The sequence below is a fragment of the Oncorhynchus gorbuscha genome, unplaced genomic scaffold (assembly GCF_021184085.1).
Source record: "Oncorhynchus gorbuscha isolate QuinsamMale2020 ecotype Even-year unplaced genomic scaffold, OgorEven_v1.0 Un_scaffold_1184, whole genome shotgun sequence".
Classification (NCBI taxonomy): domain Eukaryota; kingdom Metazoa; phylum Chordata; class Actinopteri; order Salmoniformes; family Salmonidae; genus Oncorhynchus; species Oncorhynchus gorbuscha.
This window is the reverse complement of record NW_025746041.1, coordinates 102,029-122,500: the sequence shown is the minus strand read 5'-3', so window position 1 is coordinate 122,500 and position 20,472 is coordinate 102,029. Positions and strand designations below refer to the sequence as shown.

Here is a 20,472-nt window from a genome sequence, read left to right as displayed (position 1 = left end):
AGGATGGTGGGTAGAGGGTAGAGGAGGATGGTGGGTAGAGGGTAGAGGAGGATGGTGGGTAGAGGGTAGAGGAGGATGGTGGGTAGAGGGTAGAGGAGGCTGGTGGGTAGAGGGTAGAGGAGGATGGTGGGTAGAGGGTAGAGGAGGATGGTGGGTAGAGGGTAGAGGAGGCTGGTGGGTAGAGGGTAGAGGAGGATGGTGGTTAGAGGGTAGAGGAGGATGGTGGGTAGAGGGTAGAGGAGGATGGTGGGTAGAGGGTAGAGGAGGATGGTGGGTAGAGGGTAGAGGAGGATGGTGGGTAGAGGGTAGAGGAGGATGGTGGGTAGAGGGTAGAGGAGGCTGGTGAGTAGAGGGTAGAGGAGGATGGTGGGTAGAGGGTAGAGGAGGCTGGTGGGTAGAGGGTAGAGGAGGATGGTGGGTAGAGGGTAGAGGAGGATGGTGGGTAGAGGGTAGAGGAGGCTGGTGGGTAGAGGGTAGAGAAGGATGGTGGGTAGAGGGTAGAGGAGGATGGTGGGTAGAGGGTAGAGGAGGATGGTGGGTAGAGGGTAGAGGAGGATGGTGGGTAGAGGGTAGAGGAGGCTGGTGGGTAGAGGGTAGAGGAGGATGGTGGGTAGAGGGTAGAGGAGGATGGTGGGTAGAGGGTAGAGGAGGATGGTGGGTAGAGGGTAGAGGAGGATGGTGGGACTGCATTAGTCTTTGTTTGACTGACTGTACAACAGTGTTTTTGCTAATTGCTCGCCATTGTTACGAGAACTGACGCTGCCAAGTCAACGCAATGCGTGATGGGAAGGTGACCCGCTGTGCCTCCGCCTGCGCCTTGGAGCTTTGAGCTTGGTTGTCACGGCAGCAGAGGCAGGTGCCTGTTGATGAGTGTGTGTGAGTGTCTGTGTTGGAGAATGTAATTTTGCATAGTAGTGTGTCTTCCATTGTAGTCTAACAATGTTCTATTCTACTCTATATCACACAGCGTTATTAGAATTCCATGATTCTAACCACATCTGTGAGAGGAACAACCAGGCCATCGTTTGGGGGATTCCCCTCTATGAATCAATCACGTTTTATTTGTTCAGGGTTTATCTTCTTAGAGCCTGAGAGAACTCTCATCACATTTAAGGTTATTGGCATGAAGGAAAGTACTTTTCTTTAAGCTGCATCTCTCCAGCTGTGTTTTGATAAAAGTCAAGGTGGAGAGAGAGAGGGGGAGAGAGGGAGAGAGGGAGGGAGGGAGGGAGGGAGGGAGGAGGGAGGGAGAGGGGAGAGGAGGGGGAGGTGGGGAGGGAGGGAGGGAGGGAGGGAGGGAGGGAGGGAGGGAGGGGGGAGAGGAGGGAGGGAGGGAGGGAGGGAGGAGGGAGGGAGGGAGGGAGAGAGGGAGGAAGAGAGAGAGGGAGGAGGGGTGGGAGAGAGGGAGGAGGAGAGAGAGAGGGAGGGAGGGATGGTGGGAGAGGGAGAGGAGGGAGGGAGGGAGAGGAAAGGGTAGAGAGGAGGGAGGGAGGGAGGGAGGGAGAGAGGGAGGGAGAGAGAGGGGAGAGGGAGAGGAGGATGGTGGGTAGAGGGAGAGGAGGAGGGAGGGAGAGGGAGAGAGGGAGGGATGGAGGGAATGCAGGTGCTTCTGTTTATCTTACCCTTGGGTCTTTCTTCTAATCTCTTCCCATCTCCTCCTGCTACCTTCTTCTCTCTTCATCTTCTCCTCCTGCTACCTTCTTCTCTCTTCATCTTCTCCTCCTGCTACCTTCTTTCTCTTCATCTTCTCCTCCTGCTACCTTCTTCTCTCTTCATCTTCTCCTCCTGCTACCTTCTTCTCTCTTCAGTGTCTCCTCCTGCTACCTTCTTCTCTCTTCATCTTCTCCTCCTGCTACCTTCTTCTCTCTTCATCTTCTCCTCCTGCTACCTTCTTCTCTCTTCATCTTCTCCTCCTGCTACCTTCTTCTCTCTTCATCTTCTCCTCCTGCTACCTTCTTCTCTCTTCAGTGTCTCCTCCTGCTACCTTCTTCTCTCTTCATCTTCTCCTCCTGCTACCTTCTTCTCTCTTCATCTTCTCCTCATGCTACCTTTTCTCTCTTCATCTTCTCCTCCTGCTACCTTCTTCTCTCTTCATCTTCTCCTCCTGCTACCTTCTTCTCTCTTCAGTGTCTCCTCCTGCTACCTTCTTCTCTCTTCATCTTCTCCTCCTGCTACCTTCTTCTCTCTTCATCTTCTCCTCCTGCTACCTTCTTCTCTCTTCAGTGACTCCTCCTGCTACCTTCTTCTCTCTTCATCTTCTCCTCCTGCTACCTTCTTCTCTTTTCATCTTCTCCTCTTGCTACCTTCTTCTCTTTTCATCTTCTCCTCCTGCTACCTTCTTCTCTCTTCATCTTCTCCTCCTGCTACCTTCTTCTCTCTTCATCTTCTCCTCCTGCTACCTTCTTCTCTCTTCATCTTCTCCTCCTGCTACCTTCTTCTCTCTTCAGTGTCTCCTCCTGCTACCTTCTTCTCTCTTCATCTTCTCCTCCTGCTACCTTCTTCTCTCTTCATCTTCTCCTCCTGCTACCTTCTTCTCTCTTCATCTTCTCCTCCTGCTACCTTCTTCTCTCTTCATCTTCTCCTCCTGCTACCTTCTTCTCTCTTCATCTTCTCCTCCTGCTACCTTCTTCTCTCTTCATCTTCTCCTCCTGCTACCTTCTTCTCTCTTCATCTGCTCCTCCTGCTACCTTCTTCTCTCTTCATCTTCTCCTCCTGCTACCTTCTTCTCTCTTCATCTGCTCCTCCTGCTACCTTCTTCTCTCTTCAGTGACTCCTCCTGCTACCTTCTTCTCTCTTCATCTTCTCCTCCTGCTACCTTCTTCTCTCTTCATCTGCTCCTCCTGCTACCTTCTTCTCTCTTCATCTTCTCCTCCTGCTACCTTCTTCTCTCTTCAGTGTCTCCTCCTGCTACCTTCTTCTCTCTTCATCTTCTCCTCCTGCTACCTTCTTCTCTCTTCATCTTCTCCTCCTGCTACCTTCTTCTCTCTTCAGTGACTCCTCCTGCTACCTTCTTCTCTCTTCATCTTCTCCTCCTGCTACCTTCTTCTCTTTTCATCTTCTCCTCCTGCTACCTTCTTCTCTTTTCATCTTCTCCTCCTGCTACCTTCTTCTCTCTTCATCTTCTCCTCCTGCTACCTTCTTCTCTCTTCATCTTCTCCTACTGCTACCTTCTTCTCTCTTCAGTGTCTCCACCTGCTACCTTCGTCTCTCTTCATCCTTTCCTCATCATCTCCTCCTGCTACCTTCGTCTCTCTTCATCCTTTCCTCATCATCTCCTCCTGCTACCATCTCTCTTCATCCTTTCCTCATCATCTCCTCCTGCTACCTTCGTCTCTCTTCATCCTTTCCTCATCATCTCCTCCTGCTACCTTCGTCTCTCTTCATACTTTCCTCATCATCTCCTCCTGCTACCTTCTCTCTTCATCCTTTCCTCATCATCTCCTCCTGCTACCTTTGTCTCTCTTCATCCTTTCCTCATCATCTCCTCCTGCTACCTTCTCTCTCTTCATCCTTTCCTCATCATCTCCTCCTGCTACCATCTCTCTTCATCCTTTCCTCATCATCTCCTCCTGCTACCTTCGTCTCTCTTCATCCTTTCCTCATCATCTCCTCCTGCTACCTTCGTCTCTCTTCATACTTTCCTCATCATCTCCTCCTGCTACCTTCTCTCTTCATCCTTTCCTCATCATCTCTCTCCTGCTACCTTTGTCTCTCTTCATCCTTTCCTCATCATCTCCTCCTGCTCCTTCGTCTCTCTTCATCCTTTCCTCATCATCTCCTCTCATCTCTAGCTCTCACTTCTATTCTCATCTCTCATCAGAAAATATTGATCCGGTGGCTCATTAAATCTAATTTCAGACTCAGATCTCTCCCTCTCAGGAAATTAAATAGTGTCAAAGTTTTTCAAAAATGTATCCAAAAGAGGTTCTCAAAAACACAGCAAAGTATTAATCATTCAAAAAAAAAAAAATCTCAATTCTCCCTCTCATCTCTCCCTCTCATCTCTCATCTCTCCCTCTCATCTCTCATCTCTCCCTCTCATCTCTCATCTCTCATCTCTCCCTCTCATCTCTCATCTCTCATCTCTCATCTCTCATCTCTCATCTCTCCCTCTCATCTATAATCTCTCATCTCTCCCTCTCATCTCTCATCTCTCCCACTCATCTCTCCCTCTCATCTCTCCCTCTCATCTCTCATCTCTCCCTCTCATCTCTCATCTCTCCCTCTCATCTCTCCCTCTCATCTCTCACCTCTCATCTCTCATCTCTCCCTCTCATCTCTCATCTCTCCCTCTCATCTCTCATCTCTCCCTCTCATCTCTCATTTCTCCCTCTCATCTCTCATCTCTCCCTCTCATCTCTCATCTCTCATCTCTCATCTCTCCCTCTCATCTCTCATCTCTCCCTCTCATCTCTCATCTCTCCCTCTCATCTCTCATCCCTCTCATCTCTCCCTCTCATCTTCCCTCTCATCTCTCATTTCTCCTCTCATCTCTCATCTCTCTCATCTCTCATCTCTCATCTCTCATCTCTCATCTCTCATCTCTCCCTCTCATCTCTCATCTCTCTCTCATCTCTCATCTCTCCATCTCTCATCTCTCATCTCTCATCTCTCTCATATCTCATCTCTCCCTCTCATCTCTCATCTCATCCTCTCATCTCTCATCTCTCTCTCATCTCTCATCTCTCATCTCTCATCTCTCCTCTCATCTCTCATCTCTCTCTCATCTCTCATCTCTCCCTCTCATCTCTCTCTCCCTCTCATCTCTCATCTCTCATCTCTCATCTCTCATCTCTCCCTCTCATCTCTCATCTCTCATCTCTCATCTCTCATCTCTCATCTCTCATCTCTCATCTCTCCCTCTCATCTCTCCTCTCATCTCTCATCTCTCATCTCTCATCTCTCATCTCTCCCTCTCATCTCTCATCTCTCATCTCTCATCATCTCTCATCTCTCATCTCTCATCTCTCTCATCTCTCATCTCTCATCTCTCTCATCTCTCATCTCTCCCTCTCATCTCTCCTCTCATCTCTCATCTCTCATCTCTCTCTCATCTCTCATCATCTCTCCCTCTCATCTCTCATCTCTCATCTCTCATCTCTCATCTCTCATCTCTCATCTCTCATCTCTCATCTCTCATCTCTCATCATCTCATCTCTCATCTCCCTCTCATCTCTCATCTCTCCCTCTCATCTCTCCTCTCATCTCTCATCTCATCTCTCCTCTCATCTCTCATATCTCATCTCTCCCTCTCATCTCATCTCTCATCTCTCCCTCTCATCTCTCATCTCTCATCTCCCTCTCATCTCTCATCTCTCATCTCTCCCTCTCATCTCTCCCTCTCATCTCATCTCCTCTCATCTCTCATCTCTCATCTCTCCACTGGTGGCTTGTGCTGAATGACTTTCCTTGTGTTGCTAGGCATTGCTAAGCAACAGTTTGAACCGATTCTCTGTCGGTTCTCCATGGTTTGGTGTCGGTGCCTGGAGGCTGGCACTGGGAACGGGGCACCATCACCACCGCAGCGGTGCCGGGGCCGTCCGCCAGCCTGAGGCTCCTGCAGATCGGTCTAGAGCAGAGCAACGTCCCTGTGGCCCTGCGAAAGCATCCTCGGCAGGCATAGGGATGTTTGCTGCCGAGCTAATGATGCCGGGGCCAATGATGGATCATATCCGGCCCGGGGCACCAAACACAAGGGTTAGTGTGGGGTCACCCTCGCTGAAAGAGAAACATCACGCCTCACCATTCTTGGGAACCACATCACGAAGCCCCCACAGTAACATCTAATGTTGGAATCATACTTATTCTGTCGGAGAATGAAAAAGTCACAGATTTCTAGTGAGTGTTGTTGAATAGTTGTTTGAGTTTGACTATAACCTAATGACAGAATGTTCAGGAGAAAACGTTGAAGTTTGAGAGCATTAAAAGGTTTTCTTACACTTATTCCTGGTAATATGACATGTTATTGGAAACATTCCAAAGGAAGTCTCTTATGAATAACGTCTCACTCAAACAGCATTGATACAGATTCTTTGTTGTGTTTTTGTTTTCATTCCCAGTGATTGACACATTATAATCACGCTAATAAAACCGTGTTTTGTCTCCTGTTTCTTCTCCTCTGTACATTGTATTTCAATAAAGCCCAAAGAGAGCAGTCCATGTATACTGACTGACTGACTGAATGACTGACTGAATTACTGACTGACTGACGGACTGACTGACTGACTGAATTACGGACTGACTGACTGACTGACTGAATGACTGACTGAATGACTGACTGAATGACTGAATAACTGACTGAATGACTGACTGAATGACTGAATAACTGACTGAATGACTGACTGAATGACTGACTGAATTACGGACTGACTGACTGAATGACTGACTGAATGACTGACTGAATGACTGAATAACTGACTGAATGACTGACTGAATGACTGAATAACTGACTGACTGACGGACTGACTGACTGAATGACTGACTGAATGACTGACTGAATGACTGAATAACTGACTGACTGATGGACTGACTGACTGAATTACGGACTGACTGACTGAATGACTGACTGAATGACTGAATAACTGACTGACTGACTGACTGAATGAATTACGGACTGACTGACTGAATGACTGACTGAATGACTGAATAACTGAATGACTGAATAACTGACTGACTGACGGACTGACTGACTGACTGAATTACGGACTGACTGACTGAATGACTGACTGACTGACTGAATGACTGAATAACTGACTGACTGACTGACTGACTGACTGAATGAATTACGGACTGACTGACTGAATGACTGACTGAATGAATGACTGAATAACTGAATGACTGAATAACTGACTGACTGACTGACTGAATGAATTACGGACTGACTGACTGAATGACTGACTGAATGAATTACGGAGTGACTAACTGAATGACTGACTGAATGACTGAATAACTGACTGACTGACTGACTGAATGAATTACGGACTAATGGACTGACTGACTGACTAACTTCCCTCAGGAAGGGAAAATACAGCCAGGCATGTGTCCAAAATGTCACCCAATTCCTCTAACAGTGCACTAGTGTAGACATGGATCCATATAGGGCTCTGATGAAAAGTAGTGCACTAGTGTAGACATGGATCCATATAGGGCTCTGATGAAAAGTAGTGCACTACTGTAGACATGGATCCATATAGGGCTCTGATGAAAAGTAGTGCATTAGTGAGTAAGGTGCCATTTCAGACACACCCAGGGCTTGTTTATAGCTGTCCCTCTCCCCGTCTCCCCTCAGGTCAAGACAAATCCAACCAGCTCCTAACCAATCAGCAACATCATTACTGACCTGTCTCTACTCATTAAAACCTCTCTTTATAATCATCCCATAGCCTCGGACCGTCCCCCTCCCCCCTAACTTTCATTTCAAACAACTTTTCACGTTCCTATACGGACCCCATTAGGAATTCTTATATGAGTAATGTCATGTAACTCCTCCGTTATATCACTGAATATCAATTGTGCCGCGGTGCTGCGGGGCCACTGACAAAATACAAGTGCTTCAGTAAATTTACCGAGAGCCCAGAACCCCAGCCACAACGTTGAATAATTCAGCCATCAAATGGTAAGAGCCTCTCCAGAGATACTTAGCAATTAAATGAGTCTATATTGTGCATGCACTGCCATCCATATGGATCCTATAAGAAATGGTCTGCCATTCGGGCTCCTATAATGTGGTGTTGTGATTGGAGCTGGCAGTGGTGGCTAGCGCAGCGAGCGACTGTGTTGCCGTGTCTGGCGTGCAGATGATAGCAGTCAGTTGACGTGCTGTGTCAGCGCGTCAGATGTATTTTTAAAGACCACAGAGACCCAGGGAGAGGTAGCTGGTGCATAGGGACTGATCTGGGATCAGTATAACCTGCCGCCTGATTTTTACACGGACACACACACACCTCCACAAAGTAAAGCCATCCCACTGACTGAACGAAGCCCAGGTCCCGGTAATGATAGCATGTGTCAGCTTGCGATTGGCTGTCAGGATGATTGACGGCAGGGCTCCAGAGCTCATTATTTCGCCCAGTGTTATTACAGCTCTGTGATTGGACGTACTTCTAGCCCCCAAGTAAACTGCTTGGCACAAGTAGACAAAGTTTTTATTTTCAACTGGCTTCTCCAAAGCAGCAACCCTGAGCTGAGGACAAGCTGCTGTCTGAAGAAGTGCTCTAAAAAACATCCTCCACCAACTTATTAACAGTGAGCCATCATTCAAGATGCCTTTCCCAGCTCAGTACACAATGCTGGCTTATACAAGCAAATATTGTTGAACAGTTCAACACATACACATTTATGTGCAAGATAGATGAAGTAAACAAACAAAAATTGGGGGGATAGATGAGGACTAGGTTGATCTACAGGAAGGTTGGGGGATAGATGAGGACTAGGTTGATCTACAGGAAGGTTGGGGGATAGCTAAGGACTAGGTTGATCTACAGGAAGGTTGGGGGGATAGCTAAGGACTAGGTTGATCTACAGGAAGGTTGGGGGACAGATCCGGACTAGGTTGATCTACAGGAAGATTGAGGGGTTAGCTAAGGACTAGGTTGATCTACAGGAAGGTTGGGGGATAGCTAAGGACTAGGTTGATCTACAGGAAGGTTGGGGGACAGATCCGGACTAGGTTGATCTACAGGAAGATTGAGGGGTTAGCTAAGGACTAGGTTGATCTACAGGAAGGTTGGGGGACAGATCCGGACTAGGTTGATCTACAGGAAGATTGAGGGGTTAGCTAAGGACTAGGTTGATCTACAGGAAGGTTGGGGGGATAGCTAAGGACTAGGTTGATCTAAAGGAAGGTTGGGGGGATAGCTAAGGACTAGGTTGATCTACAGGAAGGTTGGGGGGGATAGCTAAGGACTAGGTTGATCTACAGGAAGGTTGGGGGATAGCTAAGGACTAGGTTGATCTAAAGGAAGGTTGGGGGGATAGCTAAGGACTAGGTTGATCTACAGGAAGGTTGGGGGGATAGCTAAGGACTAGGTTGATCTACAGGAAGGTTGGGGGACAGATCCGGACTAGGTTGATCTACAGGAAGGTTGGGGGACAGATCCGGACTAGGTTGATCTACAGGAAGGTTGGGGGATAGCTAAGGACTAGGTTGATCTACAGGAAGGTTGGGGGACAGATCCGGACTAGGTTGATCTACAGGAAGGTTGGGGGACAGATCCGGACTAGGTCGATCTACAGGAAGGTTGGGGGACAGATCCGGACTAGGTTGATCTACAGGAAGGTTGGGGGACAGATCCGGACTAGGTTGATCTACAGGAAGGTTGGGGGATAGCTAAGGACTAGGTTGATCTACAGGAAGGTTGGGGGGACAGATCCGGACTAGGTTGATCTACAGGAAGGTTGGGGGATAACTAAGGACTAGGTTGATCTACAGGAAGTTTGGGGGACAGATCCGAACTAGGTTGATCTACAGGAAGGTTGGGGGGATAGCTAAGGACTAGGTTGATCTACAGGAAGTTTGGGGGGATAGCTAAGGACTAGGTTGATCTACAGAAAGGTTGGGGGGACAGATCCGGACTAGGTTGATCTACAGGAAGTTTGGGGGACAGATCCGGACTAGGTTGATCTACAGGAAGTTTGGGGGATAGCTAAGGACTAGGTTGATCTACAGGAAGGTTGGGGGGATAGCTAAGGACTAGGTTGATCTACAGGAAGTTTGGGGGGATAGCTAAGGACTAGGTTGATCTACAGAAAGGTTGGGGGGACAGATCCGGACTAGGTTGATCTACAGGAAGTTTGGGGGACAGATCCGGACTAGGTTGATCTACAGGAAGTTTGGGGGATAGCTAAGGACTAGGTTGATCTCCAGGAAGTTTGGGGGTACAGATCCAGACTAGGTTGATCTACAGGAAGGTTGGGGGATAACTAAGGACTAGGTTGATCTACAGGAAGTTTGGGGGGATAGCTAAGGACTAGGTTGATCTACAGGAAGGTTGGGGGACAGATCCGGACTAGGTTGATCTACAGGAAGTTTGGGGGGACAGATCCAGACTAGGTTGATCTACAGGAAGTTTGGGGGGATAGCTAAGGACTAGGTTGATCTACAGGAAGTTTGGGGGATAGCTAAGGACTAGGTTGATCTACAGGAAGTTTGGGGGATAGCTAAGGACTAGGTTGATCTACAGGAAGGTTGGGGGACAGATCCGGACTAGGTTGATCTACAGGAAGTTTGGGGGACAGATCCAGACTAGGTTGATCTACAGGAAGTTTGGGGGGATAGCTAAGGACTAGGTTGATCTACAGGAAGTTTGGGGGATAGCTAAGGACTAGGTTGATCTACAGGAAGGTTGGGGGACAGATCCGGACTAGGTTGATCTACAGGAAGTTTGGGGGACAGATCCAGACTAGGTTGATCTACAGGAAGTTTGGGGGATAGCTAAGGACTAGGTTGATCTACAGGAAGTTTGGGGGGATAGCTAAGGACTAGGTTGATCTACAGGAAGTTTGGGGGGATAGCTAAGGACTAGGTTGATCTACAGGAAGGTTGGGGGACAGATCCGGACTAGGTTGATCTACAGGAAGTTTGGGGGACAGATCCAGACTAGGTTGATCTACAGGAAGTTTGGGGGGGATAGCTAAGGACTAGGTTGATCTACAGGAAGTTTGGGGGATAGCTAAGGACTAGGTTGATCTACAGGAAGGTTGGGGGACAGATCCGGACTAGGTTGATCTACAGGAAGTTTAGGGGGACAGATCCGGACTAGGTTGATCTACAGGAAGTTTAGGGGGACAGATCCTGACTAGGTTGATCTACAGGAAGTTTAGGGGGACAGATCCGGACTAGGTTGATCTACAGGAAGTTTGGGGGACAGATCCGGACTAGGTTGATCTACAGGAAGTTTAGGGGGACAGATCCGGACTAGGTTGATCTACAGGAAGGTTGTGGGGACAGATCCGGACTAGGTTGATCTACAGGAAGTTTAGGGGGACAGATCAGGTAGTCTGTTGAAGTTGTACTTCAATAAATAGTGGCCTGACTTTGTAAATTTCTCTAACTTTGCCACTCTCTCTCTCGCTCTCTCTTTCTCTCTTTCTGTTTATCTCTTTATTTTTTTTCTCCCTTCTCTGTCTACATCCCTCTCTCTTTCTCTCACTCTCTCTTTCTCTCTTTCTCTCTTTCTGTTTCTCTCTCTGCATCTCTCACTCTCTCTTTCTCTCTTTCTGTTTCTCTCTCTGCATCTCTCACTCTCTCTTTCTCTCTTTCTGTTTCTCTCTCTGCATCTCTCACTCTCTCTTTCTCTCTTTCTGTTTCTCTCTCTGCATCTCTCACTCTCTCTTTCTCTCTTTCTGTTTCTCTCTCTGCATCTCTCACTCTCTCTTTCTCTCTTTCTCTCTTTCTGTTTCTCTCTCTGCATCTCTCACTCTCTCTTTCTCTCTTTATGTTCTCTCTCTGCATCTCTCACTCTCTCTTTCTCTCTTTCTGTTTCTCTCTCTGCATCTCTCACTCTCTCTTTCTCTCTTTCTGTTTCTCTCTGTATCTCTCTCTCTATCTCTCTCTCTCTCCCTCTCCCTCCCTCTCTCTCTCTCTCCCTCCCTCTCCTCTAGTCTATCCGAGAGGTGACAGGCTATGTGCTGGTAGCTCTGAACCAGTTTGACTCCCTTCCCCTGGAGAACCTTCGCATCGTGCGGGGCACCAAGCTTTACGAGGGACGCTACGCCCTGGCCATCTTCCTCAACTACCGCCGCGATGGCTTCTACGGCCTCAGACAGCTGGGCCTTCGCAACCTCACAGGTCAGGGGCCCAGTGCAGACTACTCTAAACTCGCCTGTCTGACTCAGTCACACCATCTTTCCATTTCTCTCACTTCCTCCTTCTCTCTATCTCTCTATCACTTCCTCCTTCTCTCTATCTCTCTATCACATCCTCCTTCTCTCTATCTCTCTATCACTTCCTCCTTCTCTCTATCTCTCTAGCCTGCTTATTGTTCTGTCTTTCTCTCTATCACTTCCTCCTTCTCTCTATCTCTCTAGCCTGCTTATTGTTCTGTCTTTCTCTCTATCACTTCCTCCTTCTCTCTATCTCTCTATCACATCCTCCTTCTCTCTATCTCTCTATCACATCCTCCTTCTCTCTATCTCTCTATCACTTCCTCCTTCTCTCTATCTCTCTAGCCTGCTTACTGCTTATTGTTCTGTCCTTCTCTGTGTCTCTCTAGCCTGCTTATTGTTCTGTCCTTCTCTCTATCTCTCTAGCCTGCTTATTGTTCTGTGCTTCTCTCTATCTCTCTATCCCTTCCTCCCTCTCTCTATCTCTATCCCTTCCTCCTTCTCTCTATCGCTATCGCTTCCTCCTTCTCTCTATCTCTCTAGCCTGCTTATTGTTCTGTCCTTCTCTCTATCTCTCTAGTCTCCTTATTGTTCTGTGCTTCTCTCTATCTCTCTACCCCTTTCTCCTTCTCTCTATCTCTCTAGCCTGCTTATTGTTCTGTGCTTCTCTTTATCTCTCTATCCCTTCCTCCTTCTCTCTATCTCTCTAGCCTGCTTATTGTTCTGTGCTTCTCTCTATCTCTCTATCCCTTCCTCCTTCTCTCTATCTCTCTAGCCTGCGTATTGTTCTGTGCTTCTCTCTATCTCTCTATCCCTTCCTCCTTCTCTCTATCTCTCTATCACTTCCTCCTTCTCTCTATCTCTCTAGCCTGCTTATTGTTCTGTGCTTCTCTCTATCTCTCTATCACTTCCTCCTTCTCTCTATCTCTCTAGCCTGCTTATTGTTCTGTGCTTCTCTCTATCTCTCTATCACTTCCTCCTTCTCTCTATCTCTCTAGCCTGCTTATTGTTCTGTGCTTCTCTCTATCTCTCTATCACTTCCTCCTTCTCTCTATCTCTCTAGCCTGCTTATTGTTCTGTGCTTCTCTCTATCTCTCTATCACTTCCTCCTTCTCTCTATCTCTATCCCTTCCTCCTACTCTCTATCTCTCTAGCCTGCTTATTGTTCTGTCTATATCTCTCTAGCCTGCTTATTGTTCTGTTCTTCTCTCTATCTCTCTAGCCTGCTTATTGTTCTGTCCTTCTCTCTATCTCTCTATCACTTCCTCCTTCTCTCTATCTCTCTAGCCTGCTTATTGTTCTGTGCTTCTCTCTATCTCTCTATCACTTCCTCCTTCTCTCTATCTCTATTCCTTCCTCCTACTCTCTATCTCTCTAGCCTGCTTATTGTTCTGTCTATATCTCTCTAGCCTGCTTATTGTTCTGTTCTTCTCTCTATCTCTCTAGCCTGCTTATTGTTCTGTTCTTCTCTCTATCTCTCTAGCCTGCTTATTGTTCTGTCCTTCTCTCTATCTCTCTAGCCTGCTTATTGTTCTGTCCTTCTCTCTATCTCTATAGCCTGCTTATTATTCTGTCTATATCTCTCTAGCCTGCTTATTGTTCTGTCTATATCTCTCTAGCCTGCTTATTGTTCTGTCCTTCTCTCTATCTGTCTATCACTTCTACCTTCTCTCTATCTCTCTAGCCTGCTTACTGCTTATTGTTCTGTCCTTCTCTGTGTCTCTCTAGCCTGCTTATTGTTCTGTCCTTCTCTCTATCTCTATAGCCTGCTTATTGTTCTGTCCTTCTCTCTATCTCTCTATCCCTTCCTCATTCTCTCTATCTCTCTAGCCTGCTTATTGTTCTGTCCTTCTCTCTATCTCTATAGCCTGCTTATTGTTCTGTCCTTCTCTCTATCTCTCTATCCCTTCCTCATTCTCTCTATCTCTCTAGCCTGCTTATTGTTCTGTCCTTCTCTCTATCTCTCTAGCCTGCTTATTGTTCTGTCCTTCTCTCTATCTCTCTATCCCTTCCTCCTTCTCTCTATCTCTCTAGCCTGCTTATTGTTCTGTCTATATCTCTCTAGCCTGCTTATTGTTCTGTCCTTCTCTCTATCTCTCTATCCCTTCCTCCTTCTCTCTATCTCTCTAGCCTGTTATTGTTCTGTCTATATCTCTCTAGCCTGCTTATTGTTCTGTCCTTCTCTCTATCTCTCTAGCCTGCTTATTGTTCTGTGCTTCTCTCTATCTCTATCCCTTCCTCCTTCTCTCTATCTCTCTAGCCTGCTTATTGTTCTGTCCTTCTCTCTATCTCTCTAGCCTGCTTATTGGTCTGTCTATATCTCTCTAGCATGCTTATTGTTCTGTCCTTCTCTCTATCTGTCTATCACTTCCTCCTACTCTCTATCTTCTAGCCTGCTTATTGTTCTGTGCTTCTCTCTCTCTATCCCTTCCTCCTTCTCTCTATCTCTCTAGCCTGTTATTGTTCTGTCTATATCTCTCTAGCCTGCTTATTGTTCTGTCCTTCTCTCTATCTCTCTATCCCTTCCTCCTTCTCTCTATCTCTCTAGCCTGTTATTGTTCTGTCTATATCTCTCTAGCCTGCTTATTGTTCTGTCCTTCTCTCTATCTCTCTAGCCTGCTTATTGTTCTGTGCTTCTCTCTATCTCTATCCCTTCCTCCTTCTCTCTATCTCTCTAGCCTGCTTATTGTTCTGTCCTTCTCTCTATCTCTCTAGCCTGCTTATTGGTCTGTCTATATCTCTCTAGCATGCTTATTGTTCTGTCCTTCTCTGTGTCTCTCTAGCCTGCTTATTGTTCTGTCCTTCTCTCTATCTCTATAGCCTGCTTATTGTTCTGTCCTTCTCTCTATCTCTCTATCCCTTCCTCATTCTCTCTATCTCTCTAGCCTGCTTATTGTTCTGTCCTTCTCTCTATCTCTCTAGCCTGCTTATTGTTCTGTCCTTCTCTCTATTTCTCTATCCCTTCCTCCTTCTCTCTATCTCTCTAGCCTGCTTATTGTTCTGTCTATATCTCTCTAGCCTGCTTATTGTTCTGTCCTTCTCTCTATCTCTCTATCCCTTCCTCCTTCTCTCTATCTCTCTAGCCTGTTATTGTTCTGTCTATATCTCTCTAGCCTGCTTATTGTTCTGTCCTTCTCTCTATCTCTCTAGCCTGCTTATTGTTCTGTGCTTCTCTCTATCTCTATCCCTTCCTCCTTCTCTCTATCTCTCTAGCCTGCTTATTGTTCTGTCCTTCTCTCTATCTCTCTAGCCTGCTTATTGGTCTGTCTATATCTCTCTAGCATGCTTATTGTTCTGTCCTTCTCTCTATCTGTCTATCACTTCCTCCTACTCTCTATCTTCTAGCCTGCTTATTGTTCTGTGCTTCTCTCTCTCTATCCCTTCCTCCTTCTCTCTATCTCTCTAGCCTGCTTATTGTTCTGTTCTTCTCTCTATCTCTCTATCACTTCCTCCTACTCTCTATCTCTCTAGCCTGCTTATTTTTCTGTCTATATCTCTCTAGCCTGCTTATTGTTCTGTCCTTCCCTCCATCTGTCCACCACTCTTCTTCTCTTGATCTCTCAAACATTTCCTCATGGTCTTATGTTCTATCTTAATCAAAACTGTGGCCTCCATGGTTTGCTGAGGGATGGGGCTGGGGGAATGATAACTCTGGCCTCTACATGGTTTGCTGAGGGATGGGGCTGGGGGAATGATAACTCTGGCCTCTCCATGGTTGGCTGAGGGATGGGGCTGGGGGAATGATAACTCTGGCCTCTCCATGGTTTGCTGAGGGATGGGGCTGGGGGAATGATAACTCTGGCCTCTCCATGGTTTGCTGAGGGATGGGGCTGGGGGAATGATAACTCTGGCCTCTCCATGGTTTGCTGAGGGATGGGGCTGGGGAATGATAACTCTGGCCTCTCCATGGTTTGCTGAGGGATGGGGCTGGGGGAATGATAACTCTGGCCTCTCCATGGTTTGCTGAGGGATGGGGCTGGGGGAATGATAACTCTGGCCTCTCCATGGTTTTTGCTGAGGGATGGGGCTGGGGAATGATAACTCTGGCCTCTCCATGGTTTGCTGAGGGATGGTGCTGGGGGAATGATAACTCTGGCCTCTCCATGGTTTGCTGAGGGATGGGGCTGGGGAATGATAACTCTGGCCTCTCCATGGTTTGCTGAGGGACTGGGGGAATGATAACTCTGGCCTCTCCATGGTTTGCTGAGGGATGGGGCTGGGGGAATGATAACTCTGGCCTCTCCATGGTTTGCTGAGGGATGGGGCTGGGGAATGATAACTCTGGCCTCTCCATGGTTTGCTGAGGGATGGGGCTCTGGCCTCTCCATGGTTTGCTGAGGGATGGGGCTGGGGGAATGATAACTCTGGCCTCTCCATGGTTTGCTGAGGGATGGGGCTGGGGGAATGATAACTCTGGCCTCTCCATGGTTTGCTGAGGGATGGTGGAATGCTGGTTTGCTGAGGGATGGTGCTGGGGGAATGATAACTCTGGCCTCCTGATAACTCTGGCCTCTCCATGGTTTGCTGAGGGATGGGGCTGGGGAATGATAACTCTGGCCTCTCCATGGTTTGCTGAGGGATGCTGACTCTGGCCTCTCCATGGTTTGCTGAGGGATGGGGCTGGGGGAATGATAACTCTGGCCTCTCCATGGTTTGCTGAGGGATGGGGCTGGGGGAATGATAACTCTGGCCTCTCCATGGTTTGCTGAGGGATGGGGCTGGGGGAATGATAACTCTGGCCTCTCCATGGTTTGCTGAGGGAGGGATGGGGCTGAGGGATGGGGGGGGAATGATAACTCTGGCCTCTCCATGGTTTGCTGAGGGATGGGGCTGGGGGAATGATAACTCTGGCCTCTCCATGGTTTGCTGAGGGATGGGGCTGGGGGAATGATAACTCTGGCCTCTCCATGGTTTGCTGAGGGATGGTGCTTGGGGAATGATAACTCTGGCCTCTCCATGGTTTGCTGAGGGATGGGGCTGGGGAATGATAACTCTGGCCTCTCCATGGTTTGCTGAGGATGGGGCTGGGGAATGATAACTCTGGCCTCTCCATGGTTTGCTGAGGGATGGTGCTTGGGGAATGATAACTCTGGCCTCTCCATGGTTTGCTGAGGGATGGGGCTTGGGGAATGATAACTCTGGCCTCTCCATGGTTTGCTGAGGGATGGGGCTGGGGGAATGATAACTCTGGCCTCTCCATGGTTTGCTGAGGGATGGTGCTTGGGGAATGATAACTCTGGCCTCTCCATGGTTTGCTGAGGGATGGGGCTGGGGGAATGATAACTCTGGCCTCTCCATGGTTTGCTGAGGGATGGTGCTTGGAGAATCATACCACTAACATATCCATTGACTGAGCTATGGATGCAAAGACTGTCAGTCCTAGATATTTTCATGAAAGGTGTACAAATAAATCTTTGTAAAGCATTAAAAGAGAGTTAAATATGGGGTTATTATAGCCTAAGGCAGCTTAAGCCCATAAGGTGTTTATACTCTTCAAAACCAATGGCTGTACAAATTACCATTGAACAGCAGTGGGTGTCACGGGTTGTGCTTTTACGAAACCAAGCAAATTGTAATAATGTAGAATCTTTAGCTTTGCTAAGTGGCGGAATAGTATCAGAATACACAGAACATGTATTATAATGTCATAGAATAGAAGAATCCTCTGACATTTCTTTTAAAATAAATGTTTGTGTTCAACCTTCGCTTCACACATTTTGACAAGAATGTCGTTCATTTAGCAGATGCTCTTATGCAGAGTGACTTATAGTTTGTGCATTCATCTTAAGGTAGCTAGGTGGGACAACCACATAGTCTCATAGTAAGTCAAATGTTCCTTAACAAAGTAGCTATGAGAAAAATCAGCGCTAGTAGGCTAAAGGTCAAGTGCGAGTGTTAGTTCACAAAAGGCAAGGGTGATATTTATTATATTTATTTTTGTTATGGGGGGGGGTAGTGGGACAGATCAGGACAAGTCGTTTTTTTCAGGAGGGACTCTGCTGTCCTATAGTGTCAGGGGGACATAGAAAAAGAGAAAAGCTTGGACTGGAGCGGAGCTGGCAGAACAGAGTGCTCGGTTTGGGGTGTAGGGTTTAAGCCTAGCCTGAAAGTAGGGCGGGGCAGTTCCCCTGGCTGCTCCGTAGGCAAGCACCATGGTCTTATAGAGGATGTCAACTTCGACTGGAAGCCAGTGTGCGGAAGAGGGGAGAGACATGGGAGAATTTGGAAATGTTGAACACCAGGTGGGTTGCGGCATAAGTTGCAGGGGTTTGATGGCACAAGCTTGGAGTCCAGCCAACAGTGAGTTGCAGTAGTCCAGACAGGAGATGGCAAGTACCTGGATTAGGACCTGCACCACTTCCTGTGTGAGGTAGTGTCATACTCTGCAGATATTGTAGAGCATGAATCTGCAGTCACTGCTTTGATGTTTGCAGAGAACATCAGGGTGTTGTCCAGGGTCACGCCAAGGTTATTTGCACTCTGGGAGGGGGACACCATTGAGTTGTCAACCGTGATGGAGAGGTCTTGGAGTGGGCAGGCCTTCCTCGGGAGGAAGAGCATCTCTGTCTTGTCGAGGTTGAGCTTGAGATGGTGGCCTGACATCCAAGCAGAGATGCGAGTCGCCACCTGGGTCTCAGAAGGGGCTTCTCTCTATCTCTATCACTTCCTCCTTCTCTCTATCTCTATCCCTTCCTCCTCTCTATCTCTCTAGCCTGCTTATTGTTCTGTCCTTCTCTCTATCTCTCTAGCCTGCTTATTGTTCTGTCCTTCTCTCTATCTCTCTAGCCTGCTTATTGTTCTGTCCTTCTCTCTATCTCTCTAGCCTGCTTATTGTTCTGTTCTTCTCTCTGATAGAGCCTGAGACACCCAGCCCTGAGAGGGTGGAGAGGGGGATCTGATAGAGCCTAAGACACCCAGCCCTGAGAGGGTGGAGAGGGGGATCTGATAGAGCCTGAGACACCCAGTCCTGAGAGGGTGGAGAGGGGGATCTGATAGAGCCTGAGACACCCAGCCCTGAGAGGGTGGAGAGGGGGATCTGATAGAGCCTGAGACACCCAGCCCTGAGAGGGTTGAGAGGGGGATCTGATAGAGCCTGAGACACCCAGCCCTGAGAGGGTGGAGAGGAGGATCTGATAGAGCCTGAGACACCCAGCCCTGAGAGGGTGGAGAGGAGGATCTGATAGAGCCTGAGACACCCAGCCCTGAGAGGGTGGAGAGGGGGATCTGATAGAGCCTGAGACACCCAGTCCTGAGAGGGTGGAGAGGGGGATCTGATAGAGCCTGAGACACCCAGCCCTGAGAGGGTGGAGAGGGGGATCTGATAGAGCCTGAGACACCCAGCCCTGAGAGGGTGGAGAGGGGGATCTGATAGAGCCTGAGACGACCAGCCCTGAGAGGGTGGAGAGGGGGATCTGATAGAGCCTGAGACACCCAGCCCTGAGAGGGTTGAGAGGGGGATCTGATAGAGCCTGAGACACCCAGCCCTGAGAGGGGGACCTGATGGTTCACGGTTGTCCAAGGCAGCAGATAGATCTAAGAGGATGACAACAGAGAGGGAGTCAGCTTTGGCAGTGCGGAGAATATCCGTGACACAGAGGAGAGCGGTCTCGGTTGAGTGACCAGTCTTGAAGCCTGACTGGTTAGGGTCAAGAAGGTCATTCTGGGAGTGATAGCAAGAGAGGTGGTCAGAGTTTGGGAAGAAAAGTAAAGAAAGGATTACCGGTCTGTAGAGGGTTTGTGTGTTGGTATCTTGAGGAGGGGAGGGGACGCAGCCAGTGGTCAGAGGGGACGCAGCCAGTGGTCAGAGGGGACACAGCCAGTGGTCAGAGGGGACACAGCCAGTGGTCAGAGTGGTCAGAGACGCAGCCAGTGGTCAGAGGAGACGCAGCCAGTGGTCAGAGGAGATGCAGCCAGTGGTCAGAGGGGACACAGCCAGTGGTCAGAGGGGACACAGCCAGTGGTCAGAGGGGACGCAGCCAGTGGTCAGAGGGGACATCCATCCAGTGGTCAGAGGGACGCAGCCAGTGGTCAGAGGGGACGCAGCCATTGGTCAGAGGGGACGCAGCCAGTGGTCAGAGGGGACACAGCCAGTGGTCAGAGGAGACGCAGCCAGTGGTCAGAGGAGACGCAGCCAGTGGTCAGAGGGGACGCAGCCAGTGGTCAGAGGGGACACAGCCAGTGGTGGCAGCCAGTGGTCAGAGGGGACGCAGCCAGTGGTCAGAGGGGACGCAGCCAGTGGTCAGAGGAGACGCAGCCAGTGGTCAGAGGGGACGCAGCCAGTGGTCAGAGGGGACGCAGCCAGTGGTCAGAGGGGACGCAGCCAGTGGTCAGAGGAGACGCAGCCAGTGGTCAGAGGGGACGCAGCCAGTGGTCAGAGGGGACACAGCCAGTATTCAGAGGGGACACAGCCAGTGGTCAGGGATGAGTTGATGAGGGAAGTGAGGAATAGGCAAATACCTCCAGTCTGAAGAATGGAAGAGGGAAAGGGGTTGAGTGGGTAGGTTGTCAGGGGGCCGGACATCACTAGTCACATGATTTCATCTGGAGATAGAGGGGAGGAAGATGTCAAGGTGAAGGGTAGTTCTGTGTGAGTGGGACCAGTGGACTCAATAGAGTAAATGGAAAGCGGATGTTGTCAACCTTCTTTTC

The 20,472-nt window shown here is 48.6% G+C and overlaps 1 pseudogene; it reads left to right on the top strand.

Annotated features, from left to right (window-relative positions):
• LOC124021726 overlaps positions 1-20,472 on the top strand; it is a 129,571-nt pseudogene that overhangs the window by 12,490 nt on the left and 96,609 nt on the right.